Consider the following 27,010-nt stretch of genomic DNA (forward strand, 5'->3'; position numbering starts at 1 on the left):
TGCAAGAGTATAAGAGGCACATAACTAAATCTCAGTGAGCCTCACTTTTTTTTTTTTTTTAAGGAAAATAGGGCTAATAATGGCTTGTTATAAGGATTAAACTCATAGAAGCAAAATGCTTGGAACAGAGCCCCACCCTTGGGAAGTGTTCTGATTATTACTACTTGTGTAATTAAACATAAACTTTGTTTCACAAGTAGGCTGTGCCTGCTTGGATGGAGAATCCCTCACTAACAAGGCAAAACTTATCCAATCAAGGGCTTGAGAAGGGAGGGACAAACTTGCTGTATATGTTTGTGTTGAAAGGAGATTCACCTGGAGGGCGGGAAGCCAGGCTAAGAAGGCACAGAAGACCTGCTCCCTGAGCAGCATCGGGCTGGTGTGGACAGTTCTTTCTGTGGGACATCATGCTGGCATGATGCAGTTTGAGGTGACCAGTGTCACTGAGCAAAGCAGGGGGAGCCCATCTGGTCTGAGACCCGTGAGCTCTTCTAGGGAGACACTGAAGAGCATGTGACTTTGGAAGAAGGACAGTTGTGTTTGGGATCCTCCTGTGGGTTCTGGTCAGGAGCCACTGGTACTCAGTGCCAGTAGGGAGATGCTGGGAGCAAAGTCAGCTGGGCCTTGGACCAGGAACCACTTGTGTAGACCTGGTGCTTTGGAGACCCATGCAGACTGCTGAGTTTCCATCAGCAACAGATTCCAATGATAACTTTAAGGACATTAAAACTTTTTGTCAATTGATGCTGTTTTCCTCTCTCTGTTGATAGAAATTAGGCACAACTTTTTTTTCCCCCTTCACAGACAGCATACTTCTGGAAAGGAAATTCTTCAAAAGGGGTGATCAACATACACCTATGCAGAAAATCCTGGGAATTCTCTGCTCTCTGGTGGCTGTTCCCTCCTGCATGCTGTAGTGGACATGTGAGCAGACACCTTCTTTAGGCTACTGGATCCCTCATTAGACTCCCCTGGACACATCCAGCCCCCATAAGCTCATCCTCCATGGTTGTAGGTAACCAAGGTGAGCTGGCTCTCTCCGTGGGGAGATGGGGGCAGGTTTATGCAGGCCCTTTATTCTTTTCTGGCAGAGTCTTCAGTATTTGGCAAGACTTCCCAGGTCTTTTTCGTGACTGGAGTTGCACTTTGCATTGAAAGTTGGCTGGTGGCCAGAGGCTCTTCTAGCCTGGAGAGTCCCTGCATCCATCTCTGGGCCTGAGGGAAACTTTGAGCCCCAAAGTAGAGGTCTCATGGAGCTAATGACATAGATTGTCACATGTCCCTTATCAATCCTGGAAAACCGCTCTGGGAACTAAGCTCCTGGAGGAGAGATCTTGAGAGGAGGACTTCTGAGGGGATGGAAGGGATAGAGAGTAGGAAGTCATTTTCTAGGCATAATTTTACCAGAAGTCAATACTTTTTAATTTGCATTTCCTCTCATTATCAAAGTAAATACACACACACACACACACACACACACACAATTGCAGTTATGCAATGGTTTATGCAGCTGCTGTGAGCCCGAAAGCACTTGTGCAGCTGTGTGAGTCGGTACATCCCTGGCTTCCCGCACTCGGTGCAACAGGAGGCACTGGGAATTTCTCAAATGTTCACAAGAATGTCGAGAGGGAGTTCTGAGTAATCACAATTACTTGAACTTCTTGTGGGAAAATAAAGGCCCAATTTCCTTTTAGAGATAACTGTCTTTGAAAGCTGTTTGCCATGAGAGTTTTTGTTTATGGTGCAGAGAATGGTAACAACGCACTTCTGTGGAAGGTCCCAGCAAGTAAAAAATCCCGCCATGGGGATGTCCTGGCCCCAAGCACGGAGCAAACTTGAATTCTCCAGCTGGGCACCAATGCCCTGCTGTATTTCATTTTTTTTTTTTTTTTTTTTTTTTGCGGTACGCGGGCCTCTCACTGTTGTGGCCTCTCCGGTTGCGGAGCACAGGCTCCGGACGCGCAGACTCAGCAGCCATGGCTCATGGGCCCAGCCGCTCCGCGGCATGTGGGATCTTCCCGGACCGGGGCACGAATCCGTGTCCCCTGCGTCGGTAGGCGGACTCTCAACCACTGCGCCACCAGGGAAGCCCGCCCTGCTGTATTTCTGATCCATCAAACTCTGGGGTTTTAGCCGTGAATGTGAGCAGTCTAATACACTGTTGATGTTTTTGCTACTCTTTTCTCTCACGGACCCAGCCCTTGGTGTCTCCCCTCTGCCTCTGTTCTCTCCTGCCCTGTAGGTATCTCCCCGGTGGATGCTCGGGTGTCCAGGGAGACAAGCGGGATCTGCCTGCGTTGTGGGCGGGTCCAGTAGCCAGGCCTCACCCAGTCCTCGCTGCTGAGCCCTCCTCCCCACTGGACGCCTCTGTTCAGTGCTGCACCCTCTCTGGCTTCTGGTCTCCACCAGCCAGGCTGACAATTAGATTAAGTAAAGAGAAGGCCAAAAAAAGAAAAGGGAGGGCTTTAAAAATAAACAAACAAACTCTTTTGAGGGTCTCAGCCAACATAAACTTTATCATTCCAGAAATAGCCCAGATACAGAGTGACCTTATTCTCTCAAAGGGTTCCTGGCCACCCCCTACCTCCTTTTTTTTTTTTTTAATTTATTTTATTTTATTTTATTTATTTATTTTTGGCTGCTTTGGGTCTTCGTTGCTGCACACAGGCTTTTCTCTGGTTGTGGTGAGCGGGGGCTAGTCTTCATTGCGGTGCGCGGGCTTCTCATTGTGGTGACTTCTCTTGTTGTGGAGCACGGGCTCTAGGAGCACGGGCTGCAGTAGTTGTGTGGCACGTGGGCTGAGTTGCTCCGCAGCATGTGGGATCTTCCTGGACCAGGGCTCGAACCCGTGTCCCCTGCATTGGCAGGCGGATTCTTAACCACTGCACCGCCAGGGAAGCCCCACCCCCTACCTTCTTGGAGGGAGGCAGAGGGAGGGCAAGCCCCTGGGGTGCATGGACCTCTTTGCCCCCGGCTGACCATCAGATCCCTCTGTGGAGGTCCAGACGTCCTCATGAGGATCACACAAGCATCACTCCTCTGCTGAGAAGCAAGACAGCAGGGAGTACCTACATGGGAAAGTATGGGCTTTAGGGTTTGTACCAGGTTCGCCTCAGTTTTCTCTGTTTTTCACTTAGTCAGGTACAGAGCCGAACACCTCCCAGTCCTGGCTCTGAAGGCCCCTCCCCTGGGCAGCTGGAAAGGCCCACCTCCTGTGCATCCTGGTTTTCCCTCAAGGAGGCGGAGAGCCCTCACTTCGAAGCGTGCTTGCAGAGCGTTTTCACCCCTCTGCGAGTGAGCCTTGGCAAGCCCAAGGTTGAATCACAGTCTTGCTGACACAGAGCGCGTGGCTTTAAACGACCCAGGAGAATGCCCGGCACCCCAGCCTGTGCTCCCCACCCCGAAGGGCTGAGCCAGTGTCAGCACAGAACAAGAGATCCAAAGATTATCCTTCTTGTTTTCTAAAAGCCATCTGTTGAGTTTCAAGGCCTTGTCCTTACATGGTGAATTCCTTGAAGGCAGCTGAAGTAACCACCGATTTTTTTTTTTAACTACCCAAGCTCAGTGCCTTCTTCTGAAAGGAGTAAATTCCTCAGTGTGACTCCTTAACTTGAGGGGAAGGTGGAGAATGGTCTTACTTGGGAGTTGAGTGGGGCGATCAGGCCCAGTTCAAATAGCTTGCTAGGGGTACCTCGATTCCTGACCCTGGAAGCTCGTGGCTGACCTGTTCGGGAGCTGGTGACGGTCTGCCTCAGTCACAGCCATGCCAGCCGCAGCCCGGAACTGCTCCCAGCTCCTGGCACGCTCTGGGTCTGGTGTGGCCCACAGTGGATGGCTGCCTGACCATCCCTGGAGCGGCCCCGCCTCTCCACTTCAGGATGGAACAGAGATGGGCGAAAGCAGGGGGCAGCCACTTGTGTTCACTGAGTCAGCTGGAAGCCAGGCAGCTGGTGGCTTGTCAGTGACAAGCAGAGCCTGACTCACGGCCCTGTCACAGCGCCTGGTGGCGGACTGACCCACAGAGGAAATTACACAGCACTCTGTGGCCATGGTAGAGGCAGGGGCTTTTCCAAGTGCATCAGCTGGGAAGCAGCCTTCACCCACGCTGGAAGCTCAGGCTTGGGGACCTCCACTAACTTCAGGTTAGTTCTGGTGACTATGGGAATGAGGTGGCCTGTGCAAACTCCTTCCATAGCTCCCCACTGGCGGCAGGGTACCCACAGCCCCAGCCCATCTGTTGCAGAGCTGCCACACTCCCCAAGCCAGCCTTACACACACAGTTCCTGGGGTGGCAGCTCCCAGTCCAGCCTCAGTCATTCAGCCGGAATCTACACTGGCCCCAGGAGCTTGCTGAGACACCCTCAATCAGAAAAGGACAGTTCCTCCAGTAGAAGCAGAGGCCACTCCCCTCCGGTGGCTGTGTGACTCTGGGTAACTAAACTCGCTGTATTCCAGTTTCCTCATCTGTGAAATGGGTTTAGAATGCCTACCTCTTAACGTTGTAGTGAGGATTAGATGAGAATATATGCAAAGGGCCTGGCACAGTGCCAGGCACGTAGCTGGTGCTCTGATAGACGTTCCTTGTTCTAAGCCTGCTCTGAGGCAAAATTCAAATTGGCACCAACCCCCAGGGCTCAACTCTCAGAGCCATCCCTCCCCCATATCCAGACTCCCAACTCTTCATGCAGATGTGTGGCTCCTGAGGGGACTGAAGCTTCATCATCATCAATGAGGAGCTGATTCTTCTGGGCAACGTGAAGGGGTGGCCTAGCTTGAGACACTCTCCTAATGGGAGGACCACTGAGGAGGGTTCATTTCCACCCTCCCCTTGTCCACTCCGATCTGACACCCCAGGGCCATCATGCAGGGAGCTCTGGAGTGGAGGGGGACCAACTGCCTGCCCCCAAAGCTGGAGGAGAAGGGTGACCGGACAGCAGGAGGGAAGAAGTGATGGCCGGCACCCCAGGCCCTGTACCTGGAGTTAGACCTGGAAGCCACCTCTGGAAGAACCTTCAGCCGCATGAGGACTCTGATGGGTTAGAATGTTCCCCTGGAACCCAGAGGGCAGGACTCTCTTATAGATTCTTCCAGCCCACCTGTGCTGTCATCTGGGACAAAGGGCTGCACTGCCTTCTCCTTCCACGACAGGGGCCCCATGCTGGGATTACCATGTGCCAGTTATGGGGAGACCTGCAGGGGTGGGCAGCCAAGGTCTTGCCTCTCCCGCAGGCACCAAAGGAATAAATCAAGCAGATGTGGCACAAGAAAACGCTGCCCGAGGACCCTGCCTCCTCCTAACCTGCTTTCCACAGCTACCCTGGAGCTCCCGACCCCTCCTGCTGTGCCTGCTCTCCCATCAGCCCAGAGGCCCATCCACCAACACCCCCGGCCCTGAAGCACCTCCCCAGGACCCCTGTTTGGGCTCCAATTCTCTCCTGCGCTCAGGGCTGCCTCAACCACCAGCCTCAGAGCTCCCAGAGGCTGAGGCCAGCTCTCGTGCCTGGTCCCCTGAAACTTGAGCAGTGCCCAGCACATAGTGGGTGCTTGGCCTTTGCGGCAAGTCTGGGGTGAGGCCGAACGTGGTTGTGTATGTGCTCACACGTGTGTAAGGGGAGCAAATTCATTGTGCACCTGCTATGTGCCGGGCCAGAGCTAGGCGCTGCACGCAGGGTATCTCAGCAGAATCCCTGTTTCCTCCTGGAACCTGGGAACTAACTGGGATGGGACATCTCCCTTCATCCCAGGTCTCCAGCAGTTCAAGGGTTCTCTTGGGCTAATGGCCCCCTCCCTGCAGCAGCCTGGCAGTGGGGGTAGCCCACGACTCCACGTGGCTAGGGAGCAACTCTAGGGCCCTTGCACACCCACTGAGGTTGGTTTATTTTAATCCATTCCATCCTCAGCGGAGCATTAGAATGCAGTTTGGGGGTGGAAGCATGGGTGTTTACATTGAGGAAAAACTTGTAGTGATTCCACATTTGATCTTCATAAACACCCTGCATGTGGGTACATGGGGAGAACAATCATTATCTCTAATTTACAGATAGGAACTCTGAGGCCCAGAGATTAAGGTCGCTCAGCTGCTACTCTGAGTGTCTTTTGAATGCCAACTCAGGGCCACTTTCTACCACCAGGTAGCCAGAGGCAGGTGCTTGGCATGCGGGCTAGAGGAGAAAGGGCTCGTTCTGGGACATCTCTCCCCAGGGAACAAAAACCAGGAGATCCACGGGTCCACTAAACGGCCGGCTCGCTCTGGGTGTTGAGGAAACCTGGAAGCTGTGGTCTCCTGGGGTGGGAAACAGAGACTGTGCACGGCCTCTGGGCTGGCACGTGATCATAGCAGGTACTGAGGTAACACGACCATGTTACAGTGTCCCACACATGTTTCAGATACTTTCCAGAGATGGACTCATTTAATCCTCACAAAACCCTAAAAGGCAGTCTGATTGTTCCCCTTTTACAGATAAAAGGACGGAGGCACAGAGAGGTTAAGGAACATGTCTGAGGTTACACAGCTAGGAATTATCCAATAAATGTCACTTTCCTTCAGCTCTTTTTAGACTATTGACTCCTGTGGCAGAAAATGAAACTGGTCCCTAAAGTTGTGCCCTGAACTTCAGGTCAGGTGTCCCTAATCTCTTTCCTCATTCCTCTGCTTACAAAGGCGCACTTCTGCTCGGCAGGTACAATTGAGGGTAGTTTACTGGATTCTGTAAAAGCAAAATTCCTTTTGATATGGTATGCTGTTGGGATAAGTATGTTTGTTTTCATTTTTCAGTAATTTGCAGCCACTGATGCTTTCCACCAGCTGAGACTCTGCACAAGAGTGTCCTGGAGAAGGGGCAATGACTGAGCAGCAGTCTCGGGTGGAACGTGTGATACAGGGCTTTTCTGGACACAGGGCCCGGCCTGCTTGGGCTGTGGGCGGTGGTGACCTTGGGGCTGTGATCTCAGTGAATGGCCAGAGGACATGCAAACCCAGCATGAGGCCTGGTATTTTAGGGTGACTATGTTTGACTCTTGAGACATCTGGATGCAGCTCTTTTTAACAGTTATTTCTAAACTGTAGCACCAGACATTTGTCCCCGTGGTTCCTCTCACCAGTGCCCCCTTCTCCGTTGAGGTCGAGGCTGGGCTCAGCCTAGGGGGACGCGGTGGAGATGCGCGGCGGGAGACAGCGAGGCCCGGCCTATTCCCTTGCCCCTCTGCAGGCTCTCTTGGCTCAGGTCCCACCACCTCCCCCCCACCCTACCCCCGCCACCGGTCCTCCTGCCCCACCAGGCCTCAGGGGACACGGAGGCTACTGCGAGGCCCAGACCCTGGCCCTTGCCTTTCTAAACAGCCCCTTTATTAAATTCTCTCCAGTTACCCACTGTGTGGTGACAGCTGGTTGCTGCCTGTGACACCTCTGATGTGCACAACAGATATTCGGACCCAGTCCTCACTCCCACTGTATCCTGTCAAAATAACCTCCACAAACGCCACCCTCCATTCTGAGGGGCCCAGAGCCCAGGAGATCCCAGCTCGTTGTATGTAAAGGAACTGATGGGCCTGGTGTCTGGACGCCTGGCCACATGCTGCGGGGAGGTCCTGCAGGAAACTGACAAGATAGCTGTGCCGAGCGCAATCCTCCCGAAGTAGCCTCGGGAGCCACCGGGGTCGGTCCGGCCACCCACGGATCCGACTGAGACCTCCGCTTGGTCAGGGACTGTGCTGCGGGCAGCAGAGCGCACGCGACCTTCCAGAGCTTCCAGGCTGCGAACTAGCCCCTTCTCCCCCCACCAGCTCTACCAATGCGAGGACGTGGATGATGCCTCCCAGCTCCTGCTTCAGCCACCAATGAGCCGCGCGGAGGCCACGCCCAGCGCTACAAGAAACAGGGGAGGCCGGGAGGTAGGAGGACTCCAGGAGATGCTGTCCTTTTGGCGTGCGCTGCTCCCGGGATGCTGACCGCTGGCCTGTCCGCTTTCGGAGAAACAGGAAACGCTCACAGGCTGGTCTAGCCTTGGCACTCTCGGTTTTTTCCAGGTCCAGAAAGCAATATAAAACGCATCCTGTTTCGGTAATATGAGTCAGCTGAATCCTGCTGGGGTTTCTCCCCCAGGTGCACAGACGTATGGCTGGGGCCTTGGGGCAGGGATTGGAGAGTAAAGGATCATAGACTTTGTAAGCGGGAGGAGGGGTTGGTAAACTTCTGACCAACTCCCCAATCACCCTAATTTCACAGACAAGGAAGGGACCTGGATTGCAGAGTCAAGCTGGAAACCGGGAATGTCAGCTTCCAGCAGCACCCTTGCATCCAGCCCTGTTTTCTGGCACTGTTTTTTTCTGAGCAGTTTTTCTAAACCTCTTGCCAAAAGCCTGGAGGCTCAGGTCAAAGACGCTTTGTTGAAAACTGGTTGTTCAGAAGCTGGGGAGAGAATGATCCTGGCATATTAAGGAAAGTAAATGCTGCCTCCTGAAGCCCTTCCTGATGACCCCTGTTGGAGTGTTTGTTCCCTTCTCTGAAATCCTGTTTCTTGGGATCGCCCAGAGTAGACTGTAAACATTAACATTCACCTATATCAGCCCGCATTTCCAGGGTAATGTCAGCGCTCCTTCTTCTTGCACAGTACAGATTCCTAGGCAACTTTCCCTCCCTCTTCATACCTAACCTGAGGAGAGTGTGTTGAATTTGGATGGATAGTCATCCTAGGACAGAAACCACAGAAATCCAAGGACTGGGATTAAAGAAGATCTGAGTGCCGATGCCCAGGCCACCCCACCTGGGACAGGGCCTTCTACAGCCCACACAGGGATGGGGGTGGGGACAGGGATGGAAGTTGGTGTCAGATTAACAGGGGCTACTTGGGATTGTTTTCTGAAGCAAGGCAGATAAGACTTCCTCCCCTCTACCCTACAACTAATATTAATGGTTATATTATTGAGAGCTTACCATGATCACGCATTTGGATTGCTTCTTTCAACCCTATAGGTTGGAACTTCCAGAACCCCCAGTTTATTTACTTATTTATTTATTAAACTACCCCGATTGGCTCCTAGAGATTTTTTTTTAATATATTTATTTATTTATTTTTGGCTGTGCAGGGTCTTCGTTGCTGCGCACGGGCTTTCTCTAGTTGAGGCGAGCAGGGGCTACTCTTCGTTGCGACGCACGGGCTTCTCATTGTGGTGGCTTCTCTTGTTGCAGAGCACAGGCTCTAGGCACGCGGGCTTCAGTAGTTGTGGCCTAAGGGCTCAGTAGTTTTGGCCTAAGGGCTCAGTAGTTGTGGCTCATGGGCTGTAGAGCTCAGACTCAGTAGTTGTGGCGCACAGGCTTAGTTGCTCCATGGCATGTGGGATCTTCCTGGACCAGGGCTCAAACCCGTGTCCCCTGCATTGGCAGGTGGATTCTTAACCACTGCACCATCAGGGAAGCCCCAGAATCCCCAATTTAAAGATGAGAAAACTGAGGCACAGAAAGGTTAAGTGATGTACTCAAGGCCTCATGGCTGGCAAGTGGCCTCCATTAACTCCTGTACTCTACTGCCCCCACCCCCCAAAGTGATTCCACTGTGCCCTCCCTGCCCTTGATGGGGCATTGAGGGGTCCCCTGAGCAGGAAGTCACAAAAGCTGCTCAGGCAAGGCAGGTTCCAAGATCAAGAAGTTTTTTCTTTGTTGTGTCTTTTCTATGATCCCTGAGCTGTGAGAAGTCCTTGCCCAAACTATACCCTTGGGTGCCCAGTGGGCCTCTGCAGTGAAAGATTGGAATTAAGAGGACAGCATGAGGAATGCGCCCAGCCGCCCCTCATCCCATCCCTGGTGCTGCCTACTAGGTGGGGGGGGGTGGGTTCATGGAACCCTCACCAGAGAACTTGGTTATTCAAACAGACTGCAAAACAATAAGGCTAGAAACCAAGCCAAGATTCAGGGCTAGGAAGCCAGAAAAAATAGGAAAGCTGCCTTCCCTTATCAAGATCACAGAGGCTCAGGTCACTGAGCAGCTAGAACAGAACGTTCCAATTAAAACTCAAAGTAGCCGTTGAAGGAGACAACTTGGGAGGAAAGTCAGCACTGTGCAGCCAGTCCCCACCTTTCCCAGGGCAGGGTCTGGGCAATCCTTCCTACGTCTGTGGGTAGAGCTCACAGCACACAGAAAGGGCATGTCCAGCTTAGACTTCCTGAACCTGAAGCGGCCCTAGCTGTTAACACCAGTGCCTTTCTACTTTCTGTGGCATTTACTAGGCCACTCATTGTACTAATTTCTTAATCTAGGAAAAATGAAATAGAAAAAGTCTTGGGAAATCTAGGAAGCTCATTGCAGGAATACCTCAGAAAGGTGACTCAGCACTTCCTCATTTCACAAAGGGAACCAGAAGTTTCACAAATGCAACGTTGTTCTCACTAAGTAAGGGGATTGAACCAGGAACGTGACACCTAAACTTTCTGCTGCTTGCCCTGGGCGTAGTTACAGACTCTTAGTTGGCAGGAAGAGCGCTCTCACCTTTTCAGAAATGATTGAGTCTGGAATGGCTGAGTGACCCGATGTGGTTCAGCAGAGGATCACAGACTGATTCGGGCCTGGTAGCCAGTGTGTTCTTCTGGAACACCAGAGAATGTTGAAACAATGTGAATCCATTTCACGAACCAGAAGCAACAGTGCCAACAGAAAATTTCCCTGTGAATAGGACGTGAAATCGCAATCAAAAGCAGGTGTCCAAAAAAAGCTGCTACTGGCAGCACAATCAGTGGTTTTCTAGTTTATTCACTAATATCCATTTGCTCTTATAAATGTATTTTGTAAAACGTATATGAACATTAACTGTAATTCGTCAAGAAATTAGAAGAGTGGAAACAGTTTCATGTTTCTGTAGTAGCTTGTTTTGCAAAGTTACTTACGTTGTTTATTTTTAAAAAGTACTTTCCCAGATGTCATGTCCTCCTTACCAGTGCTGTAATTTTCCTAATTTTGCACAGGCCTCACATATGGTGTATTGCAGCCAACGAGAGTTCAATCAACTTTAGAACATCCCAGCTGTACATGTCATGTCATGTCACCTGCTTGTTGATGGCAACCACAGCATGGTTTGGTCTGGAGCTGACTGGAAGAATTGAGAGAGTTCAAGACTTGTCTGTGAGTCCCTCAAATCTCCCTTAGCCTGGGAACTGAGCCCAGCCCTGCTGCAACCCTGGGGACTCAGGACTGGGAGGGTTTCTAAGGCTGGATTCCTTCTTGCTTGCAGTACGCACACATGCATACATACATAATTGTTTTGGTAGAGGAGCTACTTCCTTACTGAGAACTACCTTTCTATAAAAAGAGGATGTCAGTTGCTTCTCCTGGAAGCCATACTGGCCTTTAGTTGGCCCCAGAAACTCTCTCATTCAGCCAGTCCCCCTCTGGGCTGGGAGTCTCAAGCATTGCTCCCAAGAACTGCCTGGCATTGCTTCTCCCAAGGGCTGGAAGTTCTTGAGAACAGGAGCCACGATAGACTTTTTGAAATTCCTTACAACACTTTCAAAAAATATGTATACTTAAAAAGTAACTGAAGGTGGGACTTCCATGGTGGTGCAGTGGTTGGGGGTCCACCTGCCAATGCAGGGGACGTGGGTTCGATCCCTGGTCCGGGAAGATCCCACATGCTGCGGAGCAGCTAGGCCTGTGTTTTGCGACTGCTGAGCCTGCGCTCTGGAGCCCACGAGTCACTAGTGCTGAGCCTGCGTGCCACAACTGCTGAGGCCCACGTGCCTAGAGCCCATGCTCCACAGCTGGGAGAGTCCCCTGTGATGAGAAGCCCGCACACCACAATGAAGTTTGGCCCCCGCTCGCCACAGCTAGAGGGGACCCACGTGCAGCAACGAGGACTCAACGCAGCCAAGGATAAATAAATAAATTAATTTTTTTTTTTTTTTTTTTTTGCATTTCATCATTTATTTAATGTTTAAGCTCTCGCACTAGATTTTTACAAGCTGGTGAACACTGACAAATTATTTCTCCCACAGAACTATAACCACATGTTCCCGGACAGTATAAATATATGGTTGAGCTGACATTAATACACATCACCATTTTATCAATCACATAATAAAACAAATTGTCAAGTATCCAAATATTAAGTTACACAGCTCAAAAGGCATATAAAATATTAAATGTCTGCTCAATTCATTAGCAGAAACCCACTTTTTTGTTTTTTGCAAGAAAGGTTGGGAATCACACTTCAAACAAAAATAAGTTGGTAAACAACTTCAGATAAGTTTGAAAAAAAATTACAAGAATTTCAGAAATTTTATGATTAAGAATTGTTTTAGCTACCATAACAAAGTATTTCTACCTTTTAAAAAAATATTTACTAAATTAAAGCGCATATTCTACATGTTCTGCACAAGACAAAGGCAACATTTTACTAAAAATACTTAATAGCCCCCTCCCATTCCTTTTTTCAGGCCCTCCCTGTAAGTTGCACCCCAAAGTGCAAACATTAAAATTAACTGTAAGGCTTTTTTGTCTGGAGACATTAAAGACATGTGCTTCTGTACAATGTAGATTTTCAAAACGGAGGTCTTCCATGACAGCACAAAATGAGATTTATAGAAAGACATTAAATAATCACTGGTAAGACTTGGTTAATTAAAAAAAAACAAACGAGCAAATCTGATGTATACTGGTATGAATGTGGAAGATGTAAACATATTGTGATCAAATAACCTTATAGGCCCTACTTTCTATGTTTGAAATGATGGAAAGAATAAAACACATAAGGTCCAGAGTCTTCATAGTTCCTGGGATTTTAGTTCGATATGATACTAAAAACAACAAGAATTGTGCTGGGTATTTTGGCACCTAGTCTTTCTAAATTTCTTATATACTGATAAGAATCTGGCATGGAAACACATTTAAAGACATGAATGACTCCATACTGCATGATTTCAGGAAAAGTCAATTGGTACAAACGATAAGCACATTTTAAATGCTGAACAGCAAGAATCCTTTGCTAAGTGTCCAAGTAGGTTGATCATAACCCAAACAGAGGGTGCAATTCTGCCAGGCTTGTGGCCTGGTAAAACTGCGTTTCGACACTCCTATGGAAGCTTCATCAGACTTCACCAAGCCAACATGCTGGCTAACATGTACGACAAATCCCGTCCTGTCTAGGTTCCACTTCCAAGCAATGGCATCAGGCACCCCAGTTTTACTGAATGCAACAGTTGTTTCTATGACCATTAGAGTCTTTGAAGCGCAGCCGCATTTTAGGACGATACTTCTCCAAATACAAAAGTTGCTTGCTGTTAAAAGCTCCACGCCGCTTTTGTCTTATGAACTGTACTGCATCTTCGTATTTCATTCCACCTTCAATTAATGCTAGGGCGACAAGCACTGGAGCTCTCCCAAGGCCTGCAACACAATGAACAGCAATACAACAACCAGGGTCTTCACGAAACTTAATTTTCACAAGACTTAACCAATCATCAACAATCTGGTTAGATGGTGGTGCGCCATCATCAAAAGGCCAATCGAGAACATGGATGCCTTCTTTCTCCACAAGACTAGTGTCGTAAGTTGCTTCACATACTCTTACTACTGTGGTAACTCCGTACTTCTTAAGTTCCTCTATAAATTTGTTTAGGGTCGCATTAGTTGGATTGTGTGTAATAAGAAATCTCATGTTCTTGTAAGTGATTTCCACAGGAGCTGGGCGGTTCATTCGAGCCATGTTAATTTAGTTAAAAAACACTCAATAGGGTTATGAAAGAATTTAAAAGACTGAATACAGAAATGATGCAAAGAAACTGAGTCTACTTCAATATACTCCACTTGAAATTCTCAGTGCTTTTGAGTATGAAGTTGGGAGTAATGGGAAATGAAATGAACCTCCTGACAAGAAGCAGCAATTCTTCAATCCAGTAATACTGAGGCAAGAGAAAGGAAGTGCACTGAGGTTTACCCCATCCAGGTCAGAACTCTTGTAAAAAATGCTCTGTGGATTTCAATCCAACACTTCTGTGTCCAGGTTCACCACTCTTATGGGGGCTTCTTGGTGGAGTAGTAATGAATTTCTACAGTTCACTTGTCTGCATAGAGGTCGTGCTGTGCCTGGCAGTAATCTCCACTGCCCTTCAGAAACTCCATAAATGTGTGACCAAGAACACCACAGAACTGCCTCTCTCCAGCCTGTTCTCTTGGTGTAGGTTTGGTTATCCCAAGAAAGGTCCACTCTTGTAGCTTCACTCTCAGGGCGCCGAATGCCAATAAATTAATTTTTTAAAAAAAAGTAACTGAAGGAGCGCCAAACATTTTCTTTTCTTTTCTTTTTTTTTTTTATCTTTGGCTTCGTTGGGTCTTCATTGCTGTGCGCGGGCTTTCTCTAGTTGCGGTGAGCGGGGGCTACTCTTCATTGCAGTGTGCGGGCTTCTCATTGTGGTGGCTTCTCATTGCGGAGCACGGGCTCTAGGCACACGGGCTTTGGTAGGTGTGCCATGCAGGCTCAGTAGTTGTGGCTCGCAGGCTCTAGAGTGCAGGCTCGGTAGTTGTGGTGCCCAGGTTTATTTGCTCCACGGCATGTGGGATCTTCCCAGACCAGGGCTCGAACCCGTGTCCCCTGCATTGGCAGGTAGGTTCTTAACCACTGCGCCACCAGGGAAGCCCCCAAATATTTTCTATACTCTTAAAGTGTCTCCTAATCTTGGTTCATGATATAGTCATGTATTTTAAAAATAAATTTATTTATTTATTTGTTTATTTATTTATTTTTGGCTGTATTGGGTCTTTGTTGCTGCGTGTGGGCTTTCATTAGTTGCGGCGAGCAGGGGCCACCCTTTGTTGCGGTGCGCAGGGCTCTAGGCACGCGGGCTTCAGTAGTTGTGGCACATGGGTTCAGTAGTTGTGGCTCGTGAGCTCTAGAGTGCAGATTCAGTAGTTGTGTTGCACAGGCTTAGTTGCTCCACGGCATGTGGGATCTTCCCGGACCAGGGCTTGAACCCGTGTCCCCTGCATTGGCAGGTGGATTCTTAACCACTGTGCCGCCAGGGAAGCCCTAGTCATGTATTTTTATATAGACTTTATCCTGTGTTTCTCTTTTATTTTACTTTCTGTCTTAACATCCTACAGTATACACTGCATACATTTCCATGTGTTTCAGTTATTTGTTACTGTGTAACAAACTACTCCAACATTTAGTGGGTTAAAACAATCTTGATTTATTATTTCTCATGATCCTGTGGGTTGGCTGGGCAGTTCTTCTGCTCCATATGGTATTACTCAGGTAGCTGCATTCAGCTGGGAGTTCAGCTGGGCACCTCTGTTCCTCTTTTTGAGCTACCTCATTCTTCCCGGTGTCTCCTTACTCCCACTGGCTACTCAGGGCTTCCTTAAAGCATGGCAGCTGGGTCCTAAGAGGGAACCTTCCAAGAGGACACATCTAAAGCACAAGCACTTATCAAGGCTGCTCTTGTATCATGCCTCCTTGAAGTCTCCTTGGCCAAAGTCAGGCACATGGCCAAGGCCAGAGAGGATGTGAGTGGGACTGCACAAGGGCATAGATTCTAGGAGACGGGCTTCCTGGGAGGGCACAGTCTACCACAATGTAATAGTCTACCACAACTTCCTTCTTCTTCCAGAAGACTAGTGATAGTTATGGATTTGACATTTTCAGGCTCAACTATTTGAGAGTAAACCTGAAGTTGGCATTGTGATTTTGCAAGGATGACATTAGAATTGTGCCTCTAGGCTAGTGCTGAAGCGAGAATCACTTGTGAGTGAGCCTGGCTGTCCACAGAGCACCTGACTCTTACCAAGGCTTGGATGGCCTCCAGTCATCTTGGCTACAGGGTAGCTCTTGTAAAGTTGTGAGGGGCGTTAGGGGGGAGAAATCAATACTTTTTCTTTGTGGGGGAACAAAAAAGGACATCATGTGAGAGACAAAACTAGTGATGGTTGAAAAGATGCAAGAATAAGCAGAAGACACACAGGGGCTCTCTGTGATGACATGCTTCCAGGGGTGAGGCACTGGGTATTTCCTAATGTGCAGATTTGGAGATTAGCAAACGTCTTGAAACATAGCCATTGCAAATATCATGTGGCTACTGTCTTAATGTAATAAATCTTTTGCTGGGGGGGAGGGATAAATTAGGAGTATGGGATTAACATATATACTACTATATATAGAATAGATAAACAACAAGGATTTACTGTGTAGCACAGAGAACTATATTCAATATCTTATAATAATCTATAATGGAAAAGAATCTGAAAAAGTATATATGTGTGTGTCTGTGTGTATATATAATATATAACTGAGTCACTTTGCTGTACACCTGAAACTAACATAGTATTGTAAATCAATTATACTTCAATAATAAATAAATCTTTTGCTGATATCAATACAATATAAATATAAAAGGCAAATAATTCACCCAGGGGCAACCCTCCCACCTCCAGATCGCCTTTCTGAATACCTTTCGAGAAAGGTACACACAGCCACAGGCCACTCACCTGCCCAGCGGCAGTCAGTGATTTACTCACAACCTTGCCATTTGTATTTTTTCCCCAGGCTGTGGTCATACTCCTACGTGATTTATTGTAAGTGTAAATACAGGGTAGGCACATTTTGTATTCTTTTAAAACTTCATCATACACACCTTTCTTTTTCCTATTCCATGTCACAGTTTGCTTAACTCTTCCTCTGTAGGTGAACATCTGGGCTTTCTACACTGTTGCTATTATAAATAGTACTGCTATAAACATCTTTGGAAGTCTTGTATTGTGGACTATTTCCTTGAAGGTAGTACATTTATACTCCCTGATCCACATTTCTCTAAAGTGGGTCAGGAAGTATATATATAGCTCTTTTTGCATATTTCCAAACTGTTCCTTGGTCCATGCTACCAAAATACATTCCAGATGGATTGGAGTTAGATAGTAAAAAATAAGCAAACAACCCCCCCCCATAAAATCTAAAGGAAAACAAAGCAGAAAATAATACAATCATTGGAGATGAAAAGACTTTCTAAGTTTAAAAGGGAAATAATCATGTAAGAAAAGATTGCAAGAGCTGATTAAAAAATATTTTAAGCCACACCGAGCTGAGTAAAGACTATTTCCTGTGGCAATGAGGAAAGTACACCTCTAAACAAAGGCCGATGGCCTCTACATCCCATTGAAATCTAGGCGATGCAATCCGTTCCCAGGAATATCACAGAAGTAGTATGTACTATGTAGGACAAAATATACTCTGCTTGGAAACCAGCATGAGAATACACATGGTATGCCTGAAATGAACAGCATGATGAAACATTCAACTAAGTCTGATGCTATGATTATAAAGTTTTTAAAAATTCAAAGAAAACCTGGTAAAAGATGTCGATAGACAAGGTGACAATGTATTAAAATTCTTACGGTATCATTAAATGGAAACGAAAAACAATATTATGTCAAGATAAATAAAGGATATGAGTAGACAAATCACAAATGAAAGCACAATTGCTTATTAACTAATTGAAAAATAGATAATAATCAAAGAAATGCACATTTAAAAGAAGACATACTTTTCCATCTATCAAATTAGCTGACTTTAAAATTGTATAACATCCAGGATTAGAACAAAGTACTGCTGTAGAATAAGTGTTCTTACTAGCCCACTGCCTGGGGGAGGGAGGCTTGCTCTCTGAAAGGGCACTGATGCAGCAATATGTGTAAGAACTTAGCAAGCACATGCCCTTTGACCCAGTATATGCTCTTTTGAAACACCATCCTAAGTATATAACCTGAAATGCATAAGACGCTCGATATTCAACATTATTTCAAGTACTAAAAAAAAAGGAAATTAAATACCTAATATTAGAGACGTGATTAGGTAAATTACAATATTCACTTGTTGAATATTAGGCCACACAGTCTGCTAATTGCAATGATGATGCTGAGTAGGAGAAGTGAAGGTATGGAGCAATGCCTAGAGCCTGATGACCCTTATGTAAATGAGAATGAAGTCAACTCTTCCAAAGACTGGTACCAAGCGCTGGTTATGTTACATATAAGTGTATGAAAGTTGCACAATGGATTGGGAGCCAGAGGTGTCAGTTAAAGGGGATTTCTGTTTTATTTCCAAAGTCCCATTTCTTTCTGAAAGGAAAAAAGTACTGCAAGTAAATATCACAAAATGTGATATTCCTGGAGGGGAAATGATTTGACTGAGATGTGTGAATGTAATGGAATCAAAGGAGGCGTGCTTAGGAATCCTGGGGAGGGTGGGGAAGGGGTTCTACAGGCTGAAGAGGAGTTGGCCAGCCTCAGCCAGATGTGTGGGCTGGTGGGTGGGGGACAGAGGCCTTTCAGGTGGAGGGGTCAGCAGAAGCAAGGGTGCACAGAGAGACTGAGAGGTTGGGCAGGCAGGGCCAGCTCATAAAGGGCCTTGTGAGCACCCAAAGGACCTTAAACTTCATCTCGAGGGTGCTGGAAGGCTCACTCTGTGGCTTTATGAAGGTGAACTGGGGAGGGGGGAGAGAGGGACCCAAGGAGCCAGGGACCATCCTGAGGAGTCCTAGAGGCTCAGTGGTCAGCCCACCACTCACTCACCTGGCCACCAGCAAGCTCTCCCTGTCATCTGCAGGAACATCAAATCCAACACGAAAGTCACAGAGCACAGAGGTCCCTGGGAGACCCTTATAGGGCAGTCACATTGGAAAGCAGTATCAGGAGAGGAATAGTGGTGGTCAGAGATATCAGCAAACTGCAGAATCAGTGGGATGGAAACATGGGCCAAGTGGAAGCTAGGTGTCATTTTGGGGGTGTCCAGTGCCCAATCGTAAGAGCACTCTGACCTCCTTTTAGGAGATTGCCTCATCTCTACTTCCCTCAAAAGGAGCCAAGGGGGCCAAATCCTTCCAGCTCCACCCCCATCCCAGCCCAGTGGTGACAAGGCGGCCTCTGCTTGGCCAATTGGATGTTCTTGCCTAGGGCTTCAGATCCTGAGCGAGTGAGCTGAGGAGAGTAGGTGGTTAGAAGTCATTTACAAAAGCTGGTACAGCAGGGGTGGCTGCAGCTTTGGCGTCCTGGCCGTGACCTTCTGGCTGTCTAGAGCCCTCAATTCCTGATATCCAGAGCCTGGTCTTCCCAGTCTCTTGTCCATTTTGTGAGCGTTTCATCCCCTGTGGGCTTCCATTAAATTCTCCTTTGCTTAAAATTAGCAAGAGCTGGTTCATGGCTCATGGACACAAGCATGGGGCTTGAGTCAACCACTCATCCGATGAGTTGGCAATTGGGAGCCAGCCGGAGTGCCCCACCTTCTCTCTTCACAGTACATCTCATGCCTAATTCATCCCCGATGACCTCCACCCAGATCTGTGTTTCCTCACTCCTGGGCAACTACAGCAGCTTCCTAGCTGGGTTCCCTTACAGCTCACTCTGCACCCTAAGCTCTGCAAAGTTGCACCGTTGCACTTTATCATGTGGCTTCCCTGCTCAGGAATCTAGTGTGGCTCCCTGTGGCCCATAGGTCAAGTGCAGATGTCCGTAGCCTTCTGTGATCTGGTCCTGCCCATACCATCTGACCATAGGAGCCCTGTGTTTTCCTTGAGGGGCGTCTGGTGGACATCCACCTTGGCAAATTCTGCCGCTGGAAAGCCTTGTCCTTACTCATCTGTCCAAACCCTGGCAAGAATTTGGGGCGGAGGGTTGGCTCTCTGGATCTGATTCAGTGCTCCCAGGAAGTTGCCTGGGTTTGGGGTGGTCCCTGACCCTCCCTGGGGGCCACTACTGCCATTCCTTCTATAGAAGGCCTGGGATGGGTCAGGTGGTCATTGGTGGTTCCTCACAGTTCCAGATTGGACCAGTACTATGCAAGGCCCCCTCCGCTGCCCTTTTTGTTCACCCCCTTCCTTCTTGATGCCCCAGCCCCGGGAAGAGGTCATGGAGAGACCACCCAAAGGCCCTGCTTTCTCTGCCCCCTTCCTTCGTCATCACAGTCCTGTGAGCCAAGTGGACAGTTGGGCTTGCGCTGTTGGGCCTCAGAATAAAGGAGGCCGCCATTGATCCCAGGCCCACGAAAGGCAGAGAACTCCAGCCGTGTGAGACGAGACCTGTCCGTTGTGCAGAGTCTGGGATTTGGTGGTGCTGTAGCCCGCAGGATCTTCCCCCACCCTGACCCTATGTCGTGCCTCTCCATATGGTTTTCTAACTGTTGTCAGCACCCAGGTCTTCTCCCCCAAACCAAGCTCTCTGGCGGCACAGACTCGTGTGAGGTGGGCACCCACTGGCTGGCTCTCTAGCTCACAATGGCCCTCCTTTTTGGTCATTGTCTTTGATCTTCATAGACCCTTCCAGAGTTCAGGGCAGGGCTCTCAGAGTCAGACAGGTCAAAAGCATGCCCTGCTTCTCAGAATATAATTAGACCCATCTGAGTCCTTTCCCTGGGAGTGTGTGTGTGTGTGTGTGTGTGAGAGAGAGAGAGAGAGACAGAGAGACAGAGAGACAGAGAGAGATGGATGATGGCTGATTGGGAGGTAGGCTTGTCTTCATCCTGTGCCCGTCACCTGTGAGCTTGGCAGCTACAGACAAGCAGGCTCTCCTGCTATGTGACACAGAGAGAAAATAGGCAAAGCTCCTCCTCAGAGAGGAGCACAGGTGTTGACCCAGGTGACTTCTGATGGCCCCCGGGCCTCACCACTTCCTTAGCCTCCAGAGCCCCCGCTCCAGGGGCTTCTGTTATTTGTGACTTAGACGATGCCCATGGTCACTCTGGGTTTCATATTTGCGTCCCCTGACCCACCTTTCTCCTCAGGACTGGATTTTTGAGGCATGCTCAACTGGGGGTTAATGTTTTGTTGTTGTTGTTGTTTTTTTGATAGTGTTTATTTATTTTTACTTGTTGACAGTTTGCTTTATTTATTTATTTATGGCTGTGTTGGGTCTTCGTTTCCATGTGAGGGCTTTCTCTAGTTGTGGCAAGCGGGGGCCACTCTTCATCACGGTGCGCGGGCCTCTCACTATCGCGGCCTCTCTCATTGTGGAGCACAGGCTCCAGACGCACAGGCTCAGTAATTGTGGCTCACGGGCCCAGCTGCTCCGCGGCATGTGGGATCTTCCCAGACCAGGGCTCAAACCCGTGTCCCCTGCATTGGCAGGCAGATTCTCAACCACTGCGCCACCAGGGAAGCCCGGGGTTAATGTTTTTGAAAACAAATTAAAAACGGGAATAGCTTTATATTTTTTCCTGATAATTAAAGTAATAGAGAAATGCACAAAGTAGAGAGTAAAAGAAATCTTTCTGGATTATTGTTAGTTTTTTAAGTGTGATAATGGCATTAAAGTTATGCATTTAAATATAGTCTTTGGGACCTACCTGGACTTACCTGGTGGTCCAGTGGTTAAGATTCCGTGCTCCCAATGCAGGGGGCCCGGGTTCCATCCCTGGTCAGGGAACTAGATCCCGCATGCCGCAACAAAGATTCCGCGTACCCCAACTAAGACCCGGCACAGCCAAATAAATGAATAAATATTTTTATAAATAAATAAATACAGTCTTTATCTTTCAGGGATAAATACTGAGGTATTTAAGGGTGGACATATGATGACTGTGTTACTTCTAATGAGATGGAGGGAAGGAAATGAAATGAAAACAAATTTGCCCATGAGCTGATAACTGAAGCTGGAGATGAAAGTTCATTTTAGTATTCAACATTTGTACATGTTTGAAATTCTCCATAGTAAGTTACCGAAAAACCCCCCAAAGCCCAATCACCCTAGAATCCAACCACACGGAGAGAACCTCTATTAACATCTTGGGACATTTGTCACTCAAACTCGTCATCTGAACTCACTTCTAATGTTTGGGGGATGCCCTAACTTGACTTAAAAATGCCTAGACCCTGAGTCACAGGCTAATAATGGGAGGGATTGTGTGGAATCCGTTCCGGCCCCAGTGGAGTGGCCCAGGCTGTAGAGATGAGCTCACCAGCTGTTCTCTCTGACTCTCCATATTGATAGGATTACTGTGCAAACTGCTCTGTAAGGTGGTCTCTTCTTCTACTTAACAGCATGTGGAGGCGTCTTTATGGGTATATAGACCTCCTCCCTCCTTCATTTTCTCAAACACAGTTAATGCTGCTACAGGAGCAAGGGCTCTCTCCTTCCTTGCCTTTCCCACAAGTGGGCTGGTGGAAGGAAAGAAAGGGTCTCCATGATAAAGGTTCACTTTCCTCTTAATGAGGCAGCGTGGGGACCTGGACAGCCTGAGGGTACTCCTGATCAGCTCCCCCGCCCCCAACAGGAGGCTTCTGGCAAGGCCCAAGGAGAGGGGTGTTCTTCATGCTCTGTGGACAGGTTGTGCTTATGCCCCGAGCCGCCTGCTGCCTGGCCCACTCATGACTACCGGAGCAGAGGTGCCGCTTTCCATGGCCCCTCAGGGCTGCCAGAAGTCAGGAGCCTCCAGCTCACATTGCAGTCCTGGGCCCATAACAACCTTTAGTTTCCCACCTTCGGTCAGGTGCCTCATCGATGGTGTCTCCTAGTCCAACCTTGTGGCGGCTCTTGTGGGTCAGGTCTACACCGAACCGGCTCCCCTCCCCCATCCAGGGGCCATGTCCAGAGGATGAGATGGGCTGGGTGACGGTGGAGCCCTGGGGCAAGGGACAAGGTCAGGAAGGGCACCAGGGAAGACTGGATGCCCCAGTTTGTCTTTAGAGGGTCTAGTTCCTCAGGTCCTGGGCAACCCTGAGGGGTGGAGGAAGGAGGGGTGCTGCTTGGAGGGGATGCCCCGCCGTAGGCATCTTAATGTTATTGATAAGGATAATCCTAATAGCGGAAGCTGTCAGCTACTGAGCCCCTGCCACGTGTGGGGCACTTTGCCAGAGCTTTACAGACACTGTTAGTGATAGTTAAGCATCACAGCAACTCTGCGAGGCAGCTGCATCGCCCCAATTTATAGATGAGAAACAGAAGCAGAGAGGTTAAGCATTAGCCCAGGGTCATGCGATGGTACGGATCAGGGCGCAGGGTGGGATCCGGGTTGGTATGAACCTCAAATGGCTGGGCAGTCTCTCTGGAGGCTGCCTCTGCTGTGATAGCCACCAAGGGTGGTGCCTGCTGGTCCTTTGAAAAGTGCTCCTTGAAGGCCCCCTCCCCCAGGCCCCACAGACGTTCGCTCACTGTACCCATCTCCATCCCTGAGTCAGCTGGAAATGTGTTCTAAACTTAATCACAAATTGCCTTGAACAGGGTTTCCCAGCGGGCCCGGAGGAGGTGGAGTTTTCCCTCTCCTTTGCTGGTGGGTTCCTGCCATTTGCTCTCAAGAATCCTCCTGGGACAGCCCCTTAGCTGGATCAGGTGTCTGGAGTTTCTCGCACTGAAGCCCGCATGCCAAGACCGCATCCACAGCTGTGGTGAGTTTCCTATGCACTCCATCAGTTACTTTTCAAACAGTCCTACGAGGTACCTTTCCAACTTTTCCGATAAGGAAATTTTATAAAATAGAAGTACTAGTAGCAAATGACTTCGCAGAGTAGAATGGGTTTATGCGGCAGCTAGAGCTACTTGAGGTTAACAACAGCAGCAGTGGACAATGGCGGTGGTTGAGGATCTTCGAACATCTTCAGCAAATGAGGAGGCTCACCCTGACCAGCCTGGTGAGAAAGAGCTTTGGAGGCAGAAGGGGTAGAGTTTGAGTCTCAGCACTGCCACTGTTCTTGGTTGCATCACCTCAGACAAGTTACTAAACTCCGAACCTCAGTTTCCTCATCTGTAAAATGGGGATAGTAATTCAACTGCCACTCTCCCCCCACCTCCTGTGGTGATCACATATGTAAAATGCCTGGCATTTAGCCACTGTTTGAGAAGTTATACCTACTATTATTAGTCACCAGTAGCTGGATTACATGGATACTTTGCAGTGGGAATTTGTGACTGTATCTAAGGCTTGTCAATCATGGGTAAAGTGATAGAACATGTAAAACTTGCTTTTTGACCCCCTCCACTTCCTCTGGGCTCCCTGTGTACAGTTTCCTCTGTAAATTCCCTGTTAGTTTATCTACACCCCCTCCCCCAACCTGTCATTGCTCATGGATTCATGTCCTGGATTTTTAATTTATCAAAATGTGCCTGTCATGTGTCCTCATATTCCTCAGGACCTTACTCTAGGCCTAATGACTAATCAATTGAGGCCAAAATTACCCCCTCCTGCCCCTAGTTTACTGTCTACGTTAACATGACTTTATTCTTCCATCGTTCATTATGATAAGTTTACTATTACAGGACACTCTTGCCCTGTCAAATAAGTTGGTTGTTCATTTCAGGAATCTCCTGAAAGATTCATCAACTCTTAACAGGAAGCATCAACACACAGTTCACGCTTGAGATACTTCAAACCCCTCACCTCAGACTCTCACCTTGCTGCTTCCAACCCCAAACTGCTCTGTTATGAAACTGCCCCAATCCTAACCAAGCCCCCGAACTGAAAGACCCACTTTCAGCCAAACTTGAAATTCTCATTGAGATATCTATGACCTTGCCCCTCCCCGCTCAGGGTGCTGTGGGGACTACGGATGGAGGGCCGCGTGCACAGATTCCCTGGGGACCATTGCTGCTGGACCTGTGGAGTACTGCATACATCCCAGACAGACCCTTCCATGGTGAATCTGCCAGTGGTAGATTCCTAGTTCTAGCCTCAAAGAGGTGAAAGCTATCTACTCCATTTGACTTGTAAAATTACATGATGTTTACATATCTATAGTTTAGGCCTCACCAAACTAGAGGTTTACTCTGTGTTTTGTGGAAGAGAATAACTGAATTAAGTGCAAATGCACAGAAGGGTTTCTGGAGCCCAGGCTACCTCCTTGGCTAGGCCACCTGTGGCGGGCCACATGGCGAGGTCCTGCCCTGGAGAGTCGCCTCCCAGGGATGGGGGTGGGAAGGTGTTCAAAGGAGAACTTTAAAAACCAACTTAACAGTGAATCAACACTAGAACATTTCACCTGAAAGAAGATCATTCATTAATCTGTAAAAGTTGCATTTGCTTGTTTGTTTTGGGCTTCCCCGGAGATGAATATTAAAATACTGCAAAGTTTTAAAAAGTCTGACCAAATGTTTCATGTGGTGACTTTGGGTAGACCTAGCCTCAATCAGAAGCAAACATAGACCACACAATTGGAAACTCCTGGAAAGAGAGACATGCCTCACTTCCTTTTACTTAGAATCATATGAAACTTGACACTGAACATCCAGAGGAGATGAACTAGGATTTGGGTCCAAATCTGCCTGGGTCCCACACAATTGTTTGGTTTACTGAGGTTTCCTAAGGTCTTTTTTTTTTTTGCGGTATGTGGGCCTCTCACTGTTGTGGCCTCTCCCGTTGTGGAGCACAGGCTCCGGACGTGCAGGCTCAGCAGCCATGGCTCACGGGCCCAGCCGCTCCGCGGCATGTGGGATCCTCCCGGACCGGGGCACGAACCCGCGTCCCCTGCATCGGCAGGCGGACTCCCAACCACTGCACCACCAGGGAAGCCCTCTTCTTTTCTTTTCTTTTTTTTTGGGTGGGTTTGTTTGTTTTCTGATTTTTTTTTTCTTGTTAAGGCTTCTCGTATTCTGATAAGGATATAGTGGGGACTTTGTCATTGGGAAGCCAACCCCTCTCCTCTCCTTCCAGGTGGAGGCCTGGTCAGGGCGCCTCCCACACGCCACAGCAACTCCATAAAAGGACGAATAACCTATGGACATATATACACTACCAAATGTAAAATAGATAGCTAGTGGGAAGCAGCCGCATAGCACAGGGAGATCAGCTCGGTGCTTTGTGACCACCTAGAGGGGTGGGATAGGGAGGGTTGGAGGGAGGGAGATGCAAGAGGGAAGAGATATGGGAACATATGTATATGTATAACTGATTCACTTTGTTATAAAGCAGAAACTAACACACAATTGTAAAGCAATTATACTCCAATAAAGATGTAAAAACAAACAAACAAACAAAAAACAACAAAACCCCCTAGCTTTTCTTCTTAGTGAATTTTCCTTCAAATGCATTTCCTTCATGATTTTTGTCCTTTTCTTGGACCTCAGGTGATAACGCTTTTGGCCTTGCATTGTGTCAGCTGCTTTCCTTATAACACTTACCAGGTTTGATGGCAGGTTTTTTGGCCTGGGCCCTATTTAACGTCGGTCCTCAGAATCCAGCCCTACTTTTCAAAAGACTCACATTGCCTGGTGCTGGATCATCCTCAGGAGTGGCTGCAGAAACTCTTGTCCAGGTTTGTCAGTGGTACCGGGGGTGGGGATGGCAGAGAATGCTGGCCTTAAATAAGTAGCCAACATAACATTCTATTCAAAATGGGCTTCCCTGGTGGCACAGTGGTTGGGAGTCCGCCTGCCGATGCAGGGGACACGGGTTCGTGCCCCGGTCCGGGAGGATCCCTCATGCCGCCGAGCAGCTGGGCTCCGCAATGGGAGAGGCCACAACAGTGAGAGGCCCGCGTACCGCAAAAAAAAAAAAAAAGCTCCTCAGTGTTGGCCCCAGGCCAGCAGCACAGGCCTTGTCTGAGATCTTGTTAGGAATGTGAGTGTCATGCTAGCCTCAGACCAACTGAATCAGAACCTGCTTTTCAGCAAGATCTCCAGGCCACGCAAGTGCACATTCAAGTGCACGCTAAGCTTGAGAAGCTCTGAACTAAGACATGTACATCATTTGTCATTAATTCAATTGCCTTCAGGCTCAACTCTGGAATCTAGGAGCACACAGAGATGCAAAAGTGAACAGTACAGCATGCTGTGGGTGCTTGGTTTAATCCCAGCCCAGAAGTTAGTTTTATTCTGAGCACAGTTTTGTTTCTTGTCACTTGTTGAAAGGGGGCCATGGGTCACTTGGGATATGAGATAAGAGTTCTGGTCTGGTGGGCAAATAGCTAACTAGGGTGTAATCTCTTGGTCCCCCCTCCCCTGCTGCATTCTGCATTGGGGGCCTCTGATTTGAGCTCACATCACACCTGTGCTTCAGCTTCCCGTCCTGTCTTCTAAATGCTTGTCTTCTTCTCCACCTGAGCAAGGAGCTCTTTGAG

General features: G+C 48.5%; 1 long non-coding RNA gene and 1 pseudogene across 2 annotated transcripts; one reads left to right on the top strand and one right to left on the bottom strand.

Moving 5' to 3' along the window:
• The first annotated feature begins 4,089 nt into the window (after nt 1-4,089).
• LOC125963498 (uncharacterized) lies at nt 4,090-26,307 on the top strand. Its single transcript, XR_007475533.1, has 3 exons — nt 4,090-8,059; nt 10,955-11,111; nt 23,184-26,307. It is a non-coding gene; the product is annotated as an uncharacterized LOC125963498 (long non-coding RNA).
• On the bottom strand, nt 11,908-14,133 carry LOC125963491 (protein tyrosine phosphatase type IVA 1-like; annotated as a pseudogene). Its single transcript, XR_007475526.1, has one exon. The product of XR_007475526.1 is annotated as a protein tyrosine phosphatase type IVA 1-like (transcript).
• Nucleotides 26,308-27,010: the final 703 nt, after the last annotated feature.

The sequence above is a fragment of the Orcinus orca genome, chromosome 2 (genome assembly GCF_937001465.1).
Source record: "Orcinus orca chromosome 2, mOrcOrc1.1, whole genome shotgun sequence".
In the NCBI taxonomy this organism is placed as follows: domain Eukaryota; kingdom Metazoa; phylum Chordata; class Mammalia; order Artiodactyla; family Delphinidae; genus Orcinus; species Orcinus orca.